The following is a 24,432-nucleotide window of genomic DNA, read 5'->3' on the forward strand; positions in this document are numbered from 1 at the left end:
TTTAATATAAACAGGATGTAGAAAAGCCAGCGTAGCATTATTTATTTATTACCCAAATTCCCGAAAATTTGGGTAATAAATAAATAATACTACGCTGGCTTTTTCTACATCCTGTTTATATATATATATATATATATATATATATATATATATATATTATATATATATATAGTATACACATGTATATATATGTGTGTGTATATATAGCACACACAAAACACACACATTATATATATATATATATATATATATATATATATATATATATATTATACACGAGAGAGAGAGAGATAGAGAGAGAGATAGAGAGAGAGAGAGAGAGAGAGAAGATTCATAAATCACAAATGCTTCCACACTCGTCCATTTATTTAGTAGCATCTGCGGTAGACCCAACAACTCCATTCGGAGCAGTATTACGGTACTGTAGCAAGCTGCCCCGCTTTGTGGGTGGTAGTTCCAGCAATAAAGAACCAGCGCCTAGTATAGTAGGTGTGTCGCTGGAAGCACCGGGTGTGCCGTAATGACGTTGCTTTTACCTTCCAACTTCGAAAACCAGATCCTTTAGGGCGAAGGAACTCGGCGAGTTGATGCGCCGAGGTTTTACAAAAATAGCCCTGTTACGTCTTGGGAGGGGGGAGGGGCCCCCGGGGGTGGTGGGGGAATTCAAGTAACAAATGAGTGGAACAGGTGAAAGCATTTGGAACAGACATGGAATGCCTGTTCCAGATGGATAGAAAGAGAGAATAAAGTATAATAAACGATGGATGAAAGGTGTTTACTTTGTAATCTATTTCCAAATAATAATAAATAATGGATTAAAGGTGGTTACTTAGCAATTTATTTTCAAATAACGAATAGAAAATCACGGATAATATACCTTACCGGTAGGTGGCCCTAAAGGCGTTTACTCGCGAAGCTTCAAGTTAAACCATCAAAGGGTTAAGCAGTTATCTCTGAACTCTCTGCTACATAATTATTATCGTTAATTGCTTTTCAATTAGTCTTAAATAAATCTTATATGGAATGGAATTTAAAAATGTAAGTCTTTATCTGCCAAAAGGAGTTTTCTTTTACCTTCAATACTTTTGGAGATATTAGCATTTGAATAGCGTTAGGACCGGGCCGTAGCGAAAATTATAATGCAACAATTAAACCATCATGTGAAATCATGATGTTTTAAAAATAAATCTTATATTGGATGAAATTTAAAGATGAAAAGCTTTAGCTGCAGAAAGAATTTTTCTTTTATTTACGGTACTTTTGGATATATTAGCATTTGAATAACGTTAGAAGTAATACAATAATTAAAGTATAGTTTAAATGTGAATTTATGATATTTTAAAATTAAAATTAAAAATAAATCTTATATGGGATGGAATTTGAAAATGTAAGGTTATATTTGCCGAAAGGATTTTTCTTTTATCTTCAGTACGTTTGGAGATATTAGGCAAAAATGAGCACGTTTCCAGTAAGACTTCGCTTCGCTCGTAATAATATATTTTCAACTTCAAGGCTTTATTTGTTAATTTATATATATATATATATATATTATATATTATATATATATATATATATATATTATATATATATAGAGTTACACAGATTTAAAATAAATAATATTAAATGATAGATAACAGGGAATTATTGGGCAATATAGCTTCAACATCAACTCCTCCGTCTTTACTCCTTTTATTCATTTTGAGTTAGATGTATTCGAATGATGATTATATTAATGATATCTCCAGCCAACGAAATATGTTTGATGTTGTCGATGGAAGTGATTAAACGGTTGTTGATGTAAATATTATAAACAAAAGTTAATATCATCACATACGCTAATTATGGGCGATGGCTCGAGTTGATTTGATTTGACCAGTAGTAAATATTTATCGGTGTTTTCCAATTAACCAAATTGGGGGTTTTTCATAAATTTTAATTTAGAGTTAACGGGATAAATGTATGTTGTTGTCAGATGGGATTGAATTAAGTGGTCTGAATATTTCGCGCATTATAGTCAAAACGTCTGATAACAAAGATGATTGTCTTTATTTGATTCGTAAAATATAACGCCGTTATCAGGGTGTTTTCGTAGCACATTTAGAATTAGATGTAAGGACTTTTGGTGGTTGTCTTATTCAAGTTCCATAATATAAATCTTGATTTGTGGTATGTTGTTCTCCATCAGTGGTCTTTTATATCAACTGAGTCACTGATTGACAGAGCGTTCGTTTTTGTTGTTTATCTTTGTATCAAAATTAATCTGCACGGTTGATTTCTCAAAATAGATCTTGCATTAGATTTATTGCCATTTGTTTTCCTGATTGTCGTTTTGTATGAATATTGTTGACGATATTTCTTCATTGGTTGATGCAAAAATGATTGGAGTTGTATTTTGTCTTCGTTCAGCTTTATACCATCGTCATTAAATTGATTTTATTTTGAATAAGACACAATAGAATTAATTTAACCATTCAGTATTTAACCCTGTTTATTAAGAATTAATATTTTAAAGACAACATTTGTCTAATTTCTTATGTAAGTATCCACTTATAAGGAGGTTATTAGAATTGAATTTTGTAGATTTTATTTTTCCCTCAAAATTTGCGAAGAAATTTCTCTAAAAAAATCCATTTAGCAAATTATTGCCAGAAAATTTAATACCCTAATTCTTGAAAGTAGTTCATTTACCTCTTAAATACTCTTTTGGATTAAAACCTGTAATATTTGTTTGTGAATGTTTTCAAACATGATATTGTCTGTAAAAAAATCATTTGAATTAGGTTACCAAAAACTTTTGCATTTAATTACCTTGAAGTTGTTCTGGAAATATTCCCTTAAATGAAATATCTTGAGATCAGTGTCTACGAAAAAACTCCTTCACATTAAGACTTTCTGATATGTTTTTGCGAAATATTTTTTCCGCATCAAAATGACTGAATTTTTCCCCCCATTTTTCTGGTCTTGGACTCATGAATTTTAGCCAGCTGTTATATATTAGATAGGTTTTTTTTTTTACATGTGGAACGCAGTAAATGTGCCTCGCCGTCTAACTTGTCAGTTCCAGAGGTCCTTTATTCCCCACACAGTTGGACAGTGGAACAGTTTCCCAGAGGATGTCTTGCAGTTGGAACTTTAGAAGTTCCAGTGAAAATGCAATGTGCTACTTCCCTAGCACTATATTCTTCTTGGATTTTAATACATATTTATATATTTATGCTTTTTTTTTTTTGTTAAAGTGGTATCTGTTCTCTTCCTGTATTACCCTTTACTTCCTCTTGCTTCTTCGTAATGAACACCATATTCTTTGGAAGCTTGAATTTCAAGTCAGTGGCCCCTGTGGTAGACTTGTTCCGTATGAATAGGTTTCATTTACTGAATAATAATAATAATAATAATAATAATAATAATAATAATAATAATAATAATAATATATTTTGTATATATATGCTCATTCTACTTTTTATATAAAAGATGTTTATATATATGTGTATATATATATATATATATATATATATATATATATATATATATATTATATATATATATATATATATATATATATATATATGTATATATACATATATATATATATATATATATATATATATATATATATATATATATAAACATCTTTTTATATAAAAAGTAGAATGAGCATATATATATAGATATAGATATATATATATATATATATATATATATATATATATATATATATATATATATATCTACACGCACACACAAAATATGCTTATTTTATTTAAATCGTAGTGAAGAGAATTTGTTCTCGTTCCTAGTGTTGACTATTACGTAAGAGCCAACCCGAACTTTTGACTTTTCTTCGCGTAATGTCGACTATCATCATTCATGCTGATGCTCCTATAATGGTAGGGAATGATATAAGGTGAGCATGGTCGGATGCACACGCGATCGGTGCTCCGGAGGGGGTTGGTCGATTTCACCGAACTCTTGCATTTCATCATTGTTACTGATGCATTGCTATGTGGTGGAGATTTAGCTTGTGTGTGAGAGAGAGAGAGAGAGAGAGAGAGAGGGAAAGTAATATAACAAAATGTTGACTAGAGGGAAGTGTTCATGAATTAGACACTTGAGAGAGCTATATAAGCCCTAAATAAATGTTTCCAGGTATGAGAGAGAGAGAGAGAGTGTGTGTGTGTGTGTGTGTGTGTGCTATAACTGAAAATGTTGCAGAGAGAGAGAGAGAGAGAGAGAGAGAGATAGAGTTTGTGTGTGTGTGTGATTTTACTACAACAGAATATGTTGCTGAGAGAGTGTGCGTGTGTACTATAACTAAAAATATTGCAGAGAGAGAGAGAGAGAGAGAGAGAGAGAGAGAGAGAGAGAGAGAGAGAGAGAGAGAGTCTATTATAATTAAATGTTCATAACGGGAAAATTTTCTAGAACTAGAAACATTTTCAAAAGTGTATGAAAGCCCAAAATAAATATATATAAGTATGGGAGAGAGAGAAAGTACTCTAACTACAGATGTTGATTAGAAAGAAGTTTTTTTGAGTTATGAATTCTAGAGTGAATATAATACCTAAATAAATACGTGTGTATAGGTACGAGAGAGAAAGAGAGAGAGAGAAACTCAGTCCTTCCGTCGTATGTAGGTCACATTTGTTAACATTGTCCTTGGCAAAATGAACTTGATGTTACCTTCAATTTCTAATTTCCAGACGACGGCGAATGTCGACGATGTTATTGCGGAATTTAATTAAAAATCGTTGTCTTTTTTCTTATTTTGTAAAAATAGAAATAATCACGAGAAAATATTTTGTGCATTTGATTCCCGGTAAAGGCCGGAGGGGTTAGTAGTGTATCCATCAATGTCATTGTGCTTAGGTTGACGTAAGTATCGATTTATTTAGGTAATTGACCGTGATATGTGGCTATATATATATATATATATATATATATATATATATATATATATATATATATATATATATTTATTGTCTCTATGCAAGCGTTTCGGTGACATACCAACTGACCTGGTTAATGTTGGGCCATTTAAGTTTGCAGAGCGACCCAACTTACTTCTTGCCCTTGACCTGATTGTTTACGGCTTCTTAATGCGTAAAGCAAAAGCAATCCTAATATGTTTTTTTTTATTCTTTTTTCATTACGGGGTCCAGCTTTACACAAGTTGTCATTCGTAGTTGCTTTCTCAAATTGTGGAAGCCGACCTAGTTATATATATATATATATATATATATATATATATATATATATATATATATATATATATATATATATATATAGAAAAAAAATTTCAGTTCATTGCCATTTACAGCACCACCGCCCCCCCCCCCCCTCATGAAAAATAATGACTGTAAATAATAATCCTGAAGATTTAGATGATATTAATATAAATGGGTATATCAACTACTAAATTATAAATGAAATGCATACATTATCTCTCTCTCCCTCTCTTGCCGTATATTTTTATAGTGTAGATATATATGTATACACACACACACACACACACATATATATATATATATATATATATATATATATATATATATATATATATATATATATATGTACCTATATGTACATATATACATGTATATTATGTATATAATATAAAGATTGGTGACCCTGCTGATGACTACTAATACGTCGTCGTCTTCTTCTTCTTCTTCTTCTTCTTCTTCTTCTTCTTCTTCTTCTTCTTCTTCTTCTACGGAATGCTCATATACACTAATAGTGAAAGACATGGTACGTAAAATATAATTTTGGAAATTTAAAAAAAATAAACATCAACTAACAAATAGATATAAACAATAGAAGTTAATGCCGCTGCAGCTTCGACTAAATGTTATAACTAATAATGATAATAATTTTTAATTTCTTGTATTGTAAGCAGTACAATAAAGAGCGAAATCATTAAAAAAAAATTTTTTTCAAATCTGCTTTGATAATAATAGCGAGGATTGAAGTGAATTAGAAGTTGACTGTATAATATATTTTGACAGTCTATTAATTAATAATAATAATAATTATTATTATTATTATTATTATTATTATTATTATTATTATTATTATTATTATTTTATTATTATTCTGTTGAGTAAAATGGCAGGTCGACCCCTGCTTGATCTGAACCAGAGGAACGCCTTCCCATATACCAGTATTCTGATAACACCAGTATACTGATAATACCAGTCTTTGATTAATAAAGCCTGTTCTGAATAAAATACCACTTTCAGCATTATCCCCAATATGAAATATTGGACAATTTTTGCGAAGTATCGCTGAGCCAGAAAAGCGAGTAATAAGAAAAATAGAAAAGATAATATATAAGATTAATTCGCTGAATTTTGCCATTTTATTCAACAGAATTTGTTTAAAAGAGGGTCTTCTTCCAAAATAATAATAATAATAATAATAATAATAATATATGAAGGTAGGAGACCCTCTCTTAAACATGTTTTGTTAAAGATGATGGCTATATATACGGGAATGTTAAAACCCATAAACCAGGGAACCCGTTACGCCCCATCATTAGCCAAATTCCCGCTCCTACATACCAGCTTGCGAAGAAATTGAATGCTATTTTGACTCCTTACGTTCCAGATGACCACAGTTTGAAGTCCTCTGCCGAGTTTATAGAAGCCCTGAAAACGACACCATCCGGAGGAGTTATTGCATCGATGGACGTGGAGTCCCTGTTCACGAACGTCCCCGTGGATGAAACAATCCAGATAATTCTGGATCGTGTATACAGAGACGACTCCACGCCCCCATTAAACATCCCTGAGCATGCCCTCCAAAAACTCCTTGAAATATGTACGAAAAGGGCCCCTTTCTCCACCCACAGAGGCCATATGTACACGCAAAAAGACGGCGTAGCGATGGGTTCTCCCCTCGGCAGTACTTTTCGCGAACTTCTACATGGGTACTGTGGAACGTCGGGTATTCGCCACCATCGAGAAACCGTCTATGTACGTCCGATATATTGACGACACCTTCATCAGTGCCAACACGGTGGAAGAAATAGAGCGCCTGCGACAAGCCTTCCACGACCACAGCAGACTCAACTTCACCATCGAGCATTGCCGTGACCGTCGCCTCCCCTTCCTTGACGTTCTCGTCGGGCAACAAGAAGAACGCTTCGTAACACAAGTGTATACGAAACCCACGAACCTGGGCATGTGCCTGAACGGCGAGAGCGAGTGTCCAGAGAGATACAACGCACTGCAATCAGCGCCTTCATCAAGAGAGCTCTCTCACACTGCTCTTCGTGGAAGGACACGCACACTGAATTAGAACGTGTTGCCCAAGTTTCTAATTAACAACGGGTATTCCAACCGGGACATCGAAAAAGCCATTCGCAGAAACATCGATAAAGTGGTACCAGCAGGAGCCTCGCCCCGTCGCCCTTGAAGACGTCACTCTCTTTTACAAGGGAGTATTTCACAAGAAATACAAAGAGGATGAACGAGCCCGCCCTTCGTAACATCATCGAAAGGAATGTCTCCCCCACGGACCCTGCGAAAAAAGTAAAATTGATCATTTACTATAAAAGCAAGAAGACCAGTGGCCTGATTATGAAAAAAAAACAACCCAGCCCCTGTGATGCAGGACCCTCTCAAGAAAAACTAACGTTGTCTACCAATACAAATGCCCTGTCCGGGAATGCCCCCCGGCGCCTACATTGGTATGACAACGATGCGATTTTCCAAGAGGATATCCTGCCACGCTCAGGAAGGCCCCATCCATAATCATGCAAAAAACGTCCACAATACCAGGATAACTCGGAAGGACATTATTCCTAATATTGGTATTATCGGTAAGGCAGCAGACCACCGTCGCCTCCGCCTCTTAGAGGCCCTACACATCGGGAAGGAGAGACCCAGCCTTAACACCAGTCAAGAGACTTCACTCCTCCTCCCGACGGTGGCACGTAGGGCGCTGCCCGCCGGCACCATAGAGCCGATCGAACGGACCAATCAGGTGCCCCCTGCCCAATACTATGCTCCCAGCCTCCAGCGTCCGCACGCGAAGAGCAGTGCGAGCTTCCACCTCTGCAAGACGGCTTGACTCAGGGACTTAATCCTCTGTTCAGCCAATGAAAACGCAGCGCCCATCAGACAGAGCACCTGGGACACAATAAATACCGCCGAACGACCCCATTCCAATCAGTTCACGCTCACCTTTCCTTGAAAATGAACCGATGATACGGTTGGAAACGTTTGGAATTCCATTACTAAGATTTGTTCAATCACTTTTGTTATCATAACAATAATAAATTAGTATTTTTAGAAAACATTTCTTTAACCAAAGATATGAACATCGGCAGCTATTAGCAAATATCAGCCCTGATGAGAAGAGAATAATAAGAAGAATTGAAAAGACCATATATAAAATCAATTCCACTGATGCTGCCATCATCTTTAACAAAATAATAATAATAATAATTATTATTATTATTATTGTTATTATTATTATTATTATTGTTGTTTTTGTTGTTGTTGTTGGTGTTATTATTTTCCTTTCACTCTAAATTCTGTTATAATAATAATAATAATAATAATAATAAAGGAGTGTCTCAGATTTTCCTGTCATGATGTTTTCGGGAGTGGGTTGGGATGGGGAATGCTAGATGGTAGGCAGGGGTAGGTGCGGAGGAGGGGTTGGAGGTGGGAAGTTGGAAGAGAGAAAGGAAGATGTGTTGATGGGGTAGGGGGGGGGGGAATATAGGAGAGGGGAGCCGTTGAAGGAGATGCTGCTGCCGCCGTGTGACGTACTGATGATTGCCCGAGTTGCTCTTCCGTGCCATTACTCAACTCTTCCCATGAATATTAATGAAGGAGAAGCAGCGCTTTTTGTGTTCTACTTAAGTGGGACTCTCCTCCCTTGGGGAGAAGAGAGAGAGATAGATGGTGGACCTTGTTGCGAAAGTTGGTTCCTTTCCTGTTGAGTTTTATCAATATTTTCAAATTTAAATTAGAGGAACTGTAGGATCGCTTGAATGCTGAAAAAAAAAGTAAGTCAAACTTTGTGCTCACCACCATTTAATAGATAATAAAATTGGACATTTTCATGCTTGAAACGATTAATTCTTTACAGAATTTATTTGCAAGTGCAAATCTACAATGAAACCTATTTAGGCCAAGCTTACAAGGTCGCTTGAATGATTTTCTTTTTTCTGCGATGTGTTAATTATGTATTGAGATGTGTTTTTTAAACTGGGTAAATGCGTGTCATTTTTTATTTGAGAAATTGATAGCTCCGTGTGCGTGTTTGTGTGTACTTAGAGAGAGAGAGAGAGAGAGAGAGAGAGAGAGAGTTGTATATTTTAAAAAGGTTCAAGGAAGCAATCATGAAAAAGAGAGAGTACGATTGACGGATCAAGCCAAATTTTTGTGTGGGAAATTTAATTCCGTAACATGCATGGTCAGTCACGAAGTGGAAAGCAGCTAATGAATCAGTGCATGCATGCAAGCAGCTGACTGGCAGGAGCAGTGATGTTGACCAACAAACACGAGAATTATGGACAAATAAAATTTGCTTTCGCGGACTAATTGGTCATTAGACTCCTCCCTGGAAAATCTGTTTGTGTGCGTGTATGAGAGAGAGAGAGAGAGAGTTAGCAGAAGACTGCAGTTTTTTTAGAGCAAAAACTTTTCTAAAATTCCGGAAGTCAAATACAGTATAAAAGAGACCGTGAAATCCTCTTTTTTTTTTTTCCAAGGAGGAAAAAAATTATGAAACTTAAAATCTGAAAAAAGTATGATATGAGAGAGAGAGAGAGAGAGAGAGAGAGAGAGAGAGAGAGATTCTTTTGAGTTATGCTTCGTATCTAGGGAGATGAGGTTAATATTGTTTTATCGCTGTGGTTTGTCAGTTGGATGCAATGTGAAAGAAGAGAGAGAGAGAGAGAGAGAGAGAGAGAGAGAGAGAGAGAGATTCATAAGTGGCGTCGGTGCGTTGATATCTTGAGAGTGAGAGGGAGGGGAAAATAATGTAAGACGAAACATGTCGCAGCCATACCAAACGGTAATATTGGATGCCCTTGCTTCCTAATTGTTTATTCTCGAAAGGCCTTCCAGATTGCGTAAGACCTCTTCCCCCCTTACCTCAGGGGTGTGTGGAGAGTGCGGGGATGGATGGAGGATGGTAGGACGAACATGTACGGTTAGCCTTTAATGCCATCTGGTGGGTTGTTATGATAATGCTCTCCTTGACGATGTTTGATGATTCTGTGACCTCAGGCTGTGTGTCTGTTGGTTCGTTGTGCAATATTGAGAGCCCATCCTCAATTATTGTTTGGGGAGCGCTTTTGCAATGTGAATATGTTGTCTGTAAATTGAGAATCTGTGGCGTCTCGGTAGTGGGTTTGACAGAATAGGATTTGTCAATATCAAGTCTCAGTGTTACATCGGAATTAATAGCTTGCAATGTTTATTCCTTAGTTGTAGTCATCGATGAATCCAAATATTTAATTGGTGGTTCTGATGATATTAGATCGTTGTTTTTAAATACATGATTAATGTATACTTATCGAAGCATTTCCATTAATTGTTGAATGTGTAAGTGTGTATGAAGATTGATATGGGCAGTTGAAAATAATGTTTATGTAGGCTGCGTGTTAAATTGACCTTAATGGGACATTTATATGCCCTTCTCGTTTTCTTAAGAGGATTTACTTATTAATTTGCGCTTATTTTGAAAACTTCACCAAAACCGTGTCTGGAAATAAGGTTAGAAATGAATGTCGCAGTAGTCAATTGTCTGTAGTTATTAATGATCTCCTGGATTGTATATGTTCCAACATGTTCAATTGTATGTATTTTTAACAGCTACAGTGACCTCTTTTATGTATTAAGGTTTATATATATCTAGTAAAAGGTACCATCAAAGGCTATATATATATATATATATATTGCAAGAAACAGAAAAAAATAACAGGAGCAATGAGTACCTAGCGCTTTCGTGTATTTGATATACACTTTTTCGGGGTACAGTACAGAGTGAATACTATGATTTGTTAGCCGCAGTCTTGCTCATGCATCATGGTTGGCTGCTCAGAATTGTGAAGTACAATGACTACATGGATTTTTGGCCGGTGAGTTCTCGAAGATATATGACATTGCTGTTTCTTTGGAGTATCAAAAATTTTTGTTAACATAGTTTTTAAAAAAACAAGAAAACTTATGCTGCTGACAATATACAGTTTTGAACTTGTTAACTTGACCATTCAATGATACATTTCTCTCTTTACCAAGGATTTTGAAAGAATTCATGAGCTGCCAAATCGATTTTAAGAAAGAACTTCCTATTTGATAACGGAGGATGTATCCATGAAATTCCATGTAAGAAATATATGGGTCTAAGTGGTAAAATGGTTGCTGGAAGAATTATTCACCTTGTGTTTGTGTGGGAAATGAGCAAGTTTAATCATTCTGTTATTAAAAGAAATTTTATAGAATCAACTGAAACATAGAGTAAAATGTAATAAAATGAGCTGATGGTTTGCCTAGGAGTGCTTCTCTGTCCAACGAGCTGATGGTTTGCCATAGATTGCTTTTGAAGAAGCATGGTGGCCAACTCACTGTGTGAAATGTTTCTACAGCGTGGCTGGCCAGTTTGTTTTGGGAAAACAGTGTGTGAAATGTTTCTACAGCAGTTCCAACCTTTTTGGGGGAAACGCCGCTTTCAATTGAGCATTTGATTTACCCAAATTTGTTTCTGAAGAAGCATGATGGCCAATTCTTTGGGCGAAATGTTTCTGCAGCAGGGCCAACTGTTTTGGGAAAAACGCTTCTGTGCAACGAGTTGATGATTTGCCCAGGATTGCATATGAAGAAGCATGGTGGCCATTTCTTTGTGTGAAATGTTTCCCTACAGGGGCCAACTTTTTTGGAGAAAAGTTGCTCCCAAGAAAAAACATCTGTCCAATGAGCTGATGGTTTGCCCAAGAGTGCTTCTAAAGAAGCCTGTTGGCCAACTCTTTGCGTGAAATGTTTCCCCAGAAGGGCCAACTCTTTTGGGGGAAAAGTTGTCCCTTAGGGGAAACACTTCTGTCCAACGTGCTGATGATTTTCCCAAGACTGCTGCTGAAGTTACATGATGGCCAACTCTCGTGTGGGCAACTCTTGGTGTGAGGTATTCTCCCTTGGGGTCTTTTGGGAAAAGTTGTCCCCATGGAAACACTTTAGTCCAATGACCTGATGGTTTTCCCAAGAGTTCTTCTGAAGAAGCATGAGAGCCAACACTTGGGCAGCCAGCTCTTGGCGCGAGGAGGTTTCCCAGAGGGGCCAACTGTTTTTTGGGAAATCATGGTGGCCAACTCTTGGGCGCCAGCTCTTGTCCGGAAGTTTTTCCTCTGGGGGTGTCAAATGTTTGGGGAAACAGTTGCTCCCCAGGGGAAACATTTCTGACCAACGAGCTGATGATATCCCTTAGAGTGGTTTTGAAAATGTCTGACTGACACTTGAGTTGCTAGCTCTTCTTTAGCTTGAATTCCATTGCCTCTGGATTTAAGATTCTTTCTACCTTATATGCAAGCAAAAAATCAACCTAGATCCGTTTGTGTTCATGGTTGATCAAGCCATCCTTGTGCTGGCACGGGCTCTTCTCTAGGGCAACCCCCATCTTGTCGGTCTGTTCAATGTTTCCTCCTTGTGCTGTGGTGTGATATATATATATATATATATATATATATATATATGATATATATATATATATATATATTAATAATATATATATTACAATGTCTTACCAACAAAAGGATAACGTGAATAAATATTTTGAAGAGAGGCAGAAGTGCCTAGCCTTTTCATGTATTTGATATACTACACTTTTACAGTTATAGCACAAAGTGAAAGTTAGTCGATTGTCAAAAAGTAAACTTGATTTTATACTTAGAATAAAAAAACGAGGTAAAGAATAAGCAACAGTTAAAAACATAGTAACCAAGTAAACATTCAACAACCAAAAAAATTGTACTTAAATAAAAAAGTAATTACAATTTTGAACTGCTGAACAATTCATTTTATAACCCAACAATCCAGTTTGTGTGTGTGTGTGTGTGTGTGTGTGTTTATCTTGTTACTTACCGTTTCCTTATGTTTGGCATCAAAAGTATTTTGAAATGCTTAGAAAGACTGTGAATTTTAATGTTTTATATTACAAAACCAATACTCGTTATTGCAGGTTATTAATTAAGACCAACAACTTATTTAACTGAAGCATAAAAAGTCTCGCAAGCAGATTATCAGTTGCCCAGTTTTACTTCGCTTTAAAAAGTCACTTATCAGAGAGATACGTAGCGCAAAGGAGCCTCCAAGACTTTTGCCCTTGGCATCAGTCTTTGGGCTCTATACTTTTCCATGTCGTTCGTCCCTGAAGTTTGAGAAAGGGAAAGTAGGACGAACCCTTTCTAAAGACTCGCCGCGGTCTATTGTAGTTCCCCCTCTTCAGAGAACGGCTTGAAGGTTGTTCCTCCTCGGGCATGTCACGTGACCCATCGCCATAAAATGCCCAGCGAACATGAGAATCCGAAGGGACTAACAAGCTTCTGTGGTTACGAAGTTATATGCCATCTTGGAGCAGTGACTGCATCAGTAACCGGTTTGGATCGTAACGAGGATGATGACGATAATGATGATGATGCTCCTTATTTGTTGTTGTTCAAGTCGCACACACACGAACGCACGAACCCCCTCGACTTCTTTACGTGGCGACAGAGACACTAGAAAAGGGAGAAGGGCACATTATGAATTATGGATTTCCCGTTTACGGAAACGGTGGAGCGGGGCCGTAGGCCGTTCACTTTGATGGACACGTCTAATACCTGTAATGTTTACATGGCCGGTTTTCTCTTGTAGAGTGTTTCCAGTGTGTACTTTGTTATTCAGAGTAAACGTGCTGTCAACTTGATTATTATAGTTGCTCGTTTATTCTTATGGGTATTTACATTACATGGCATGCGTATGAGGTATATATTTTTAGTATGTCGATTATTTATATTACCGAAGTTTTATTTCTGTGGGTATTGAATCTATTTCTCTATTCATCTGATACTATGCCATTTATTCGTAAGGTTACTTATTATATTTTCCCACTGAGTCTTACAAAGAATTTCATTATTTTTTAGCTGTAGCATTATAATTTTACTCCTACAAGCATTTTACTTAATTCGTATTCCTCTGAATATATTACAATATACATTAAGAGTTTATAAGATTCCTGTAAGTACAAAGATTGGCCTTTGAACTCAGTTATGAACGTAGGGTTGAATAAGTATTATGTTATTTGTACTTTGCCGTAATGATATATATTTATCCTAAATAGTACCTATACTCACCGTTATGCCTGCAGTTAGGTTTTCTTGACCAGTTAATTTGTGGTAACCTTATTCAGTATTTGTTTTTTTTTTCTGAGCTTTGGACAAAAGGTTTTTCTAAACAGCATATAACTTTTCATCTTGATTAAAACTACTTGTCAGTTTTTTGTTTTTGTTTTTTTCTTCAACATCCTGACTCTTTACTTTTCGTTCACGTAGAAGAGATGACGGCTTCTTTTTATTAGATGTTATTCAATTTCAGTTTCAATAACACTTTGCATCCATAAAGCGTATCATTACTAATCAAAACATAAAAAAATAAATTGTTTAACTTTTATGCATAACTCGTACTTGTATCACTCCGTTCACAAATACCATTAATTCGTAATGTGAATTGCATTCCCTTTGAAGTTTTTATATATAAATTTGTCAGCATGGCTACTTTTGGTTCTTGAAAATCAAAAGTGGCAAGACTTCTCCATCTATTTATGCACAAGTTATCAGATTTCCTCCTCTCCAGTATCGTTTAAGAGTTAGTTTATGACCACAAGGAGGGTAGTCTGCAGAATTTTAATATTTATGTAATGCCTGTAATGATGTAATAGGAGGGTCAGCTGGTTGTCTCTCATTAGTGATGCATTACGGAGGTCGTGTCTGTTTTAGGCATAACCTCAGGGGAAGCTCGTCTGGACCAAGCATCGAGAAAGAGAATGGCCACAAACATGTTTGTGTGTCTCTTTACATATATAGGTAGCTGTGTATAAATAGGTACATAAATACCGATTTACTGTGTAGCTCCTTTCTCTTTTGAAAGTGAAGTCGTTTCTCTCACAGTGGCTGGCGCCAGAGACATCAGAAAGCAGCGGTCACTGTTGCATTCCTACTTTTAACTGCTTAATGCAAATTATATATGAATATATATGTATATATATACATATACATATATATATATATATATATATATATATATAGGGAGAGAGAGAGGAGAGAGAGAGAGAGAGAGAGAGAGGAGAGAGAGGAGAGAGAGAGAGAGGGGGGGGGGGGGTGATGCTGTAATAGGAGGTAGACTGGCTAGCGGTTGCTTGGTAACGGTCCACAAAACTAGCAGACGTTGACTCGTGTACTGGACCACTTAGCCAAGTTTCTTAGATTTACTTCCTTAAGAAGGGCAGAGGATGTATATACATGTGTGTGTGTGTGTGTGTATATATATATATACGTATATATATATATATATATATATATATATATATATATATATATATATAGTTTAATTTGCAGTTGAAATTAAATCTGATAAATAGTTCATTACTCATTGTCTCTTATGCCTGTTTCCTTCTATTCACTTGAACAAAGCATTTCTCAGCTCGGGGCGTCTTTTATTCCTCGCACCGTTGGACCGTAGAACCTGAGGATGTTGTGCAATTGAAACTTCGAAAGTTCAATTGAAGATGGAGTGGATTACTATACAAAATCAATCCACCTTGTATTTCTCTTCTTTCTGTATTTCCTATTATCTTCCGTAATTTGTTCCAGTGAACATCAATATTCTTTGGAAGTTCGAATAGCATGTCAGTGGCACCTGGATGGGGTTTATCTTTTGAATAATAATAATAATAATAATAATAATAATAAAAGATAATAATAATAATAATAATAATAATATTAAAAATGCTCATAGTAGCACGAGTCTCGAAATGGAGAAACAAATCCACATTTACGTATGTTATATATTAGTTATATAGTATATATATATATATATATATATATATATATATATATATATATAAAGTCATATCACATTACCGTGATTCATATACATACATCGAGCTACAATGTCCTTTAATATCTAATTCGCTCTACCTCGGAATTAATATATTTTCATATATGCTTAACCGAAGGGGAATTTTTTTCACGATAATAGATTTGCCTGTACCTGGGCGCGAACGCAGGAAACATTCAAATCCAGGCACGTCAGTGAAGCTCTACCACCCCACCACCGCGGTTAAGCATATATGAAAATATATTAATTCCGATTTGGTAGAGCGAATTAGATATTAAAGGACATTGTAGCTCGATGTATATATATATATATATATATATATATATATATATATATATATATATATATATATATGTGTGTGTGTGTGTGTGTGTGTAAAGATAAATATACAAAGAGAGCTTTCGGGAATCTATTCGAGTCCCCATTTCAGTCGAACATATTCCCGAAAGCTATCTGTCCAGATTTATCTTTAAATATGCAAACATATAAATAATTGTGGATAATAATGAAAATTGCCTTCCACTATTGACTGAGATACGGCAGTCGTCTCAAAAAAAAAGAAAGTGAGGCGCGTGAAAGTATCAGCTTTGGTTCGATGGGTGGCAATGCTTTTGTTTTCCCGTTTCTCAAATTTCCTGCAAAGATGCACGAAGAAATCAATTCTCTCGTTTTCACTTCTTTTCCTTTTGTTTGCGAAGGTTTCATTGTAGAAATCATCTTCTGTTTTCTTTGTTTCCCTCAGCAGTAACTGGTTTTTGCTTTGTTCGTTCACCGAACGAAAGTTTCTTCAGCTAATGCATAAATTATTTATTGTTAAGTATACGCAGTGATTATAAGAAGCCAAGTAATCGCAGTATCCGGAGAAATCTGTTTCATCAGACAAGTAGCCAATAATTTTTTTTTTTTTTTTTACAGAAAGGTTCGCGTGAATGCGTGACATAAATTATATTTACAAATATTGCTGAAAGGTGTTTACAGTCACTTCGAGCCTTATAGTTGCGCTTACCTTTTAGCCTTTTAAAACTTTGCCTCCATCCCCCTGTACCTTCTTCAGTCTTGCTATTCAACACCTCTGACTTCTTGAGCTTCATTTCCTTTATTTTCTGGATCTCTTCATCTTGTCAACCACTCCAACTTCCTCTTTTCACTGTCTAAGGGCTGAATTGCCGAAGGTGATCCAATGCTTGTTGGCTTGGCAGCTATAGATTTCATGAATCGCTCATTCAATCTAGTGCTCAATTAGCTATTAAGATTATCTCGGCTTTCATACATTTCCTGTCCGCGTTCTCACGCATTGTGTCGCCTTTTTTTTTTACTTAAGATGTTATTATTATTATTATTATTATTATTATTATTATTATTATTATTATTATTATTATTATTTGTGTGTGTGTGTGTGTGTGTGTGTGTGTGTGTGTGTGTGTGTGTGGGTCTATCACTGTCCTCCAATTCGAGTGGGTGGTATTTATAGTGTGGGGTTCCGGGTTGCATCCTGCCTCCTTAGGAATCCATCACTTTTCTTACTATGTGCGCCGTTTCTAGGATCATACTCTTCTGCATGAGTCCACTTATTACTGCAAGGTAGCTGGTGTTTCTTGTACAGGCTCCAGTGGAGGGCTTTTGCCACTGAATCATGCTTCTTTTTGTTCAGATTCTATGCAAGTGCCGGACATTCGCTTGCTATGTGGTTTATGGTTTCATTTTTCGTATTGCACTTCCTACATCTGGGAGAGATGTTATTTCCGTCTATCGTTCTTTGAACATATCTGGTTATTAGGGCCTGATCTTGTGCCGCTGTTATCATTCCTTCAGTTTCCTTCTTGAGCTCTCCCCTCAGTAGCCATTGCCATGTGTCATTGCTGGCTAGTTCTTTAGTCTGGCTCACGTATTGTCCGTGCAATGGTTTGTTGTGCCATTCCTCTGTTCTGTTTGTCATTGTCCTGTCTCTGTATATTTCTGGGTCTTCGTCTACTTTTATCAGTCCTTCTTCCCATGCACTCTTGAGCCACTCGTCTTCACTGGTTTTCAGATATTACCCCAGTTCTCTGTTCTCGATGTTGACGCCGTCCTCCTTCCTTTCGTGTTATGTAGTCTGTCCGTATTTGCTCTTGGGTGTAGTGCTTTGTGTATTGTCATATGTTTCCTCGTTTTCTGGACTATGCTGCGAAGTTCTGCCATCGTCCTCCATTCCACTATTCCTGCGGTGTATTTGATTATTGGCACTGCCCGTGTGTTTATGGCTTTTATCATATTTCCGGCGTTGAGTTTTGACTTGAGTATCGCTTTGAGTCTCTGTATATGTTCTTTCCTGATCGTGTCCTTAATCTCTTGGTGTTTTATATCCCCTCCTTCCATTATTCCCAGGTATTTGTATCCCGTCTCATCTATGTGTTTGATGTTGCTCCCATCTGGTAGCTTTATCCCTTCAGTCCTTGTTACTTTGCCCTTTTGTATGTTGACTAAGGCACATTTTTCTATTCCAAACTCCCATCCTGATGTCCCCAGATACAATCCTTACAGTCTGGATTAGGGTGTCTATTTCCTTGATGCTCTTACCATACAGCTTGATGACGTCCATGAACATCAGATGGATAATTCTGTTTCCACTTTACTTGAGTTGGTACCCAGCATCCATCTTCTGTAGTACTTTTGTCATAGGAATCATGGCTACTACGAAGAGTAGTGGGTCGCCCTGGAAGATCCCTCCCTTGATATTAACCTCTGCTAGTCTTATTACAGAGCTTGTAAGTATTGTATTCCAGTTGCGCATTGTATTTTTGAGGTAGCTGATGGTGTTTTCCTCTGCCCCATATATTTTCAGGCATTCTATTAGCCATGTGTGTGGTATCATGTCGAAGGCTTTCTTATAGTCTATCCATGCCATGCTTAGGTTGGTTTTCCTTCTCCTACTATTCTTCATTACCATTTTGTCTAACAGGAGCTGGTCTTTTGTGTCCCTACACTTCCTTCTGCAGCCTTTCTGTTGGTGGGGATGGTGTTTGTATCCTCTAGGTAGTTGTATAGCCTTTCACTGATAATACCTGTTAGTAACTTCCACATTATTGGTAGGCAGGCGATAGGCCTGTTGTTACTGGAAATATTTCCTTTACTTTTGTCTTTCTGAACTAAGGATGTTCTTCCTGTGGTCATCCATTTGAACGCATGGTGATTTGTGATACAGTGCTTCATCGGGACCTGGGGCTTTCCAGTTGGGTATTTTCTTTAGTTGGTGTCTGACTGTGTCTGTCGTGATCTCAGTGAATCTTTGTTTTATTCTCCCTGTTTCTTCTTCCTTAACTTCCTAGAACCATGTTGCATGCATGATGTGTGATACCGGATTGCTCCATATGTTTTCCCAGAGTCTCGTACTTGGTTCGGCTTCAGGAATTTCTTGGTGGGTGTCTTCCCCTCTTAGTTGGCTGTATATTCTTTTCTGGTTGGCTCCGAATAGTTTGTTCTGTTGGTATCCCTTATTTCTGTTCATGTACCGTTGGATCTTATGTGCTTTGGCCTTAAGCCTCTGTTTTACATCTTCTATTGTGTTATTTAGTCCCCTCTCCTGTACTTTGTATTTCTCGTTCAGTTCCTCCCTTGTTTTCTGGCTTCTTAGCCTTTATTCTGCCATCTTTTTCAGTTTACTCAAGTCAGGCCTCATCACCATAATTTGCTTTTCCAGGCGCCTTTTCCAAAGCGGTTGCTGTTTTGGTTTCCTGTTGAGTTGGTTGTGCTGGTGGTGTTGGAGTTCGTATCTCCATCAGTTCTGCTACTAATCTTGCTCCTGCATATGCCAAGTTGTTATTATTATTATTATTATTATTATTATTATTATTATTATTATTATTATTATTATTATTATTATTGGTTGCAGGTCCACAATAATGTAGCATGTAAGTTTATTGTCTTTAAAAGCTTTCGAAGATGAACCTAGCACAATGTTCGAAAGCTTTTAATATTCATTAAAGACCATAAATTCACATGCTATATTATTGTGGACCTGCAACCAATGTCATCATTTTCGACACGGAAAACTGTGCCCGTTATTATTATTATTATTATTATTATATTATTATTATTATTATTATTATTATTATTATTATTATTATTATTATTATTATTATTTAGTGCTCGAACATCCATGTGAAATGCGCTAAGTAATTAATTTGCAAAGAAACATTTTGCGGAGGAGCAGCGCACACACACACACACACACATAATATATATATATATATATATATATATATATATATATATATATATATTATATATATATGTGTGTGTGTGTGTGTGTGTGTGTTTTTTTTTTTTGTATTATACACGTTCCAAAAGTACGAGTCAGAATATCCAATGGCTTTAACGTACTCTTCTGAAAAAACGAATATTTACATTATATATATATATATATATATATATATATATATATATATATATATATATATATATATATATATACAGAGAGAGAGAGGGAGAGAGATCATACAAAAATATCGGGAAGAATTGACTAAGGAAATTATAATTAGAGAAATATTACTCCCATTAGCCCTGCACTGCCTCTAGGCAATTTGGTATCCTTTACCAAAATGCAGAATTATGATATATATCTCAGCGGCCGTAATATTTCATGTCAATAGTGAGAGGATTATTTTAGGCAATCTGTGATGCTCCTAGGTAGAGACTACGAACGCCATTATCCACCCATTGAATGGTAAATAATGCTTCTTGACTTTGTTATCTCTCTCTCTCTCTCTCTCTCTCTCTCTCTCTCTCTCTCTCTCTCTCTCTCGTTTCTTTTCTAAGTAAGGATTGAGTAATATAAGAATTCATCCCAAGTTTACAGGGAATATGTAAAATGACCTTTCTCCTTCCGGAGTAAGACGTGTTCCAGGAGCCTTAGGATCCTTCACTATGATAATGTTATGCCCTTCGCTTTTGTGGGAAATAGAGGTTGCGTCATGCTGCTGCTGAAGGGCTTATGTGTAATGCTTGTTGACGTCCAGTAATTTGTGTGTATCCCTTTGATTATGATAATCCTTTTACCGGTTATTCCTATTGTATAATTTTGTTGTTATGAGTAGGAATGTTATCAACTCGGCTATTCAAATTTTTGTTTGTTTGTAGTTTGTGTCTACATACTATATGCGTGATTGTTCTTGAGCTGAAATTAAGCCTATTATTATTATTATTATTATTATTATTATTATTATTATTATTATTATTATTATTATTATTATTATGATGTACTGGCTTCGATTCTCAAGCCACCATCCGTTTAAATTCATTTTGCCTCTGTTGATCTTGATAGGGAATTATGTACCTGGTAGTTAATTAATTGAATGTGTCACAGCCAATCTCATCACACACATTACATAATTTATATATATATTATATATATGTGTGTGTGTGTGTGTGTGTGTGTATGGTGTATTGTGTTTATATATATATATAATATATATATATATATATATATATATATATATATATATATATATATATTAATATATAGGTAATTCATGTATTTTAGTTTCAGTGCTGTTACAAGAATGAATGATAATTCTCTCTCTTTCTCTCCTTGAGTATTTTCTCGTTTGCTTTTAAGAGTATCAACATAACGCCGAGCGAATATTCTTTTACAAACTTTCTAGTGCCTCTTAGCTGCATACTTGGCTTAGCCATTGATCTTCATTGCTGTAAAATGTATGAGTCTCTCTCTCTCTCTCTCTCTCTCTCTCTCTCTCTCTCTCTCTCTCTCTCTCTCTCTCTCGTTTTTTAGCGTCGGTTTCCAGAACATCGATTTTCATCAGCCCCATTCCATGCCTTGCATTCTTAGAAGTTTTCACCTTACTTACGTGGAAGGGTCTCGCCTGCATCCCCTACATATATATAGCAGGGAAGAGATATCACGCAATAGAGCTGAAGGCAATTTCCTGTCAATATATGGTTTAATTAATAAGTGAGGGGTAAGTTAATGACTACTATCTCACGCATACTCACACACTCTCTTACCTAAAAGGTAAACATTAAAACAATGAGAAAATATAGAAGCTGTCCCTTGTTCAACTAATAGATTTGCCGTGATAGAATAAATCTTAAAAGGCAGTCATGCATAGATGTTACTTATTATTTTGGAATGTTAGTGTTATTCTCGTGTTCTGTACTAGGTCAGGGTCTCTGTAAGACAAGAGTTTTTCTTAGCGCTTACCATTGTAAATGCACATATACAGGTAATAGTGATTGTGCATAAGTTTAAACATATGTATATGGAATATTTATTTTTGGAAATCCAATAAATTGCATCAGTTGATACAGTACTATATTAATCAACTTCTTTGTTTCATTTTTATACCCTTTTGCCAATTCACGTCACGTCATCGCATTTGCATTGATCGTCTGATTGATTTAAGATTACTTTCGCGACCTTGGGATGGACTGTGGCTTCCGTTAGCAGCTAAAGAATCTATAACGAAGATATTGCGTGTCCCAGAGATATCACCAAATTGTTATAGATTCTCTTTTCTTTGATTGGATAGTTTTTCCCCAAAAAAATATTCTGGCAGCTATAGACTCTGGGGTCTCTGCTGTAGGTATTTCTTGTCATAGACATGAACCAGGTAATTATAGAAGGAATCCTATGTAGAACAGACATTTTTTGTCCCAAAAATCAACCAAATAGTTACGGAATATCTTTAATTGTAGAGAAAATCTGTGTCCAGGAGAGAAACCAGTTTTAGACAGTATCTTCCTCACTTGTGTGTCCCAGAAATGAACTAAGTTTAGAATTTTCCTAAGTATACATAAAGAGTATCTACTTCTCTTGTGTGTCCCCGGAATAAAATAAGTATAGAATTTTCTTAAGTATACATAAAGAGTATCTACTTCTCTTGCGTGTCCCAGAAATGAACTAAGTATAGAATTTTCCTAAGTATATAATTATAAAGAGTATCTTCCTCACTTATGTGCCCCAGAAATAAAATTATAGAATTTTTCTAAGTATACATAAAGAGTATCTGATTCTCCCATGTGTCCCAGAAATGAACTACTACTAAGCGTAGAATCTTCCAGTGTAAGGTATTCCATATTCCAGAAATAAACTAAGCATATAAGGAATCTCTCGCCCATAACATCGGAATTCCGCGTCCCAGAAATACACCCAAGTAAAGTGGGTTATAAGACGTTCCGTTGCTGTAGACATTAAGCGTCCTAAAAATAAAACCATCTTTCGTCTGTCGGTCTCATCAGCGTTTACGCCTGTTTTGCGACGATGGACAAACTTTAATTAAAAGGCAAAAGTTTCCGTACCTCGGGACGCTCTCGTCCTTACGGTCTCGTAGGTTCCCAGGATGTGTGTGTGTGTGTATTTCTTTACTTTTTTTTTAGGGTGTGGTAATATCGAGTGTTTTGTGGTAGGGTGCTGGGTGAATTTCAGTGTTATTTCGGTATTTTGTTATTAAAGACTGACTAAAAACTTAGTAACCATTAGCTAGACAAAACAATAAGTAACCATTAGCTATTAGAAAATTATTGAAGTCTGTTGTGAGGAGAGAATGATTATAAAATGTTCGTTAGAAGTAGCGCCTCAGTGGCGTGGTCGGTATGGTGTTGGCGTACCACCTCGGTGGCCGCGAGTTCGATTCTCGGCCGTTACATTGAGGTGTGAGAGATGTGTATTTCTGGTGATAGAAGTTCACTCTCGACGAGGTTCGGAAGTCACGTAAAGCGGTTGGTCCCGTTGTTGAATAACCACTGGTTCCATGCAACGTAAAACACCATACAAGCAAGTTAGAAGTAAGAAATGTTATAACAGACTGATTAAAGAATGAGTCAAGATAAAAATTGTAGTTTTTAATAAAACATGAATAGGGAGTGTTATTATTAAAGTTAAGATTATATACAAATAGAGAATATTATTAGGAAAAAGTTATGGGGGGAAATCATTTAGTTACAGGACGAGTAAAGAATATTTCCAATAAAGGAGTTGTGTACTCATTGAAAGCCATCTCGGTTAATATGCATTTGGGTGTGTATGTGTCTTTTTGTGGGCATGTTATGTTTTTAGTGTGTGTATATATATATTATATATATATATATATATATATATATATATATATATATATATATACACACACATTACAGATATGTGTATAGATATACATATATATGAGTTTATAAATAAATAATAAATAAATATATGTATGTGTGTGTGCTTGTATGCATATTCATAGATATAATATTAGATTCCATTCGCTTTCAAACACCAATAGATGACATAGTCTGTTCGCTATCGCATCTCAGTCTAAATTTAATTAACGTATCAGGTGATGTGATATTGCAG

General features: G+C 35.9%; 1 long non-coding RNA gene across 1 annotated transcript in view; it reads left to right on the plus strand.

The window, feature by feature from the left end:
• Window positions 1–24,432, plus strand: part of LOC135212814 (uncharacterized) — a 508,471-nt gene that overhangs the window by 208,407 nt on the left and 275,632 nt on the right. The gene's annotated exons all lie outside the window — the stretch shown is intronic.

This window comes from Macrobrachium nipponense, chromosome 19, assembly GCF_015104395.2.
Source record: "Macrobrachium nipponense isolate FS-2020 chromosome 19, ASM1510439v2, whole genome shotgun sequence".
In the NCBI taxonomy this organism is placed as follows: domain Eukaryota; kingdom Metazoa; phylum Arthropoda; class Malacostraca; order Decapoda; family Palaemonidae; genus Macrobrachium; species Macrobrachium nipponense.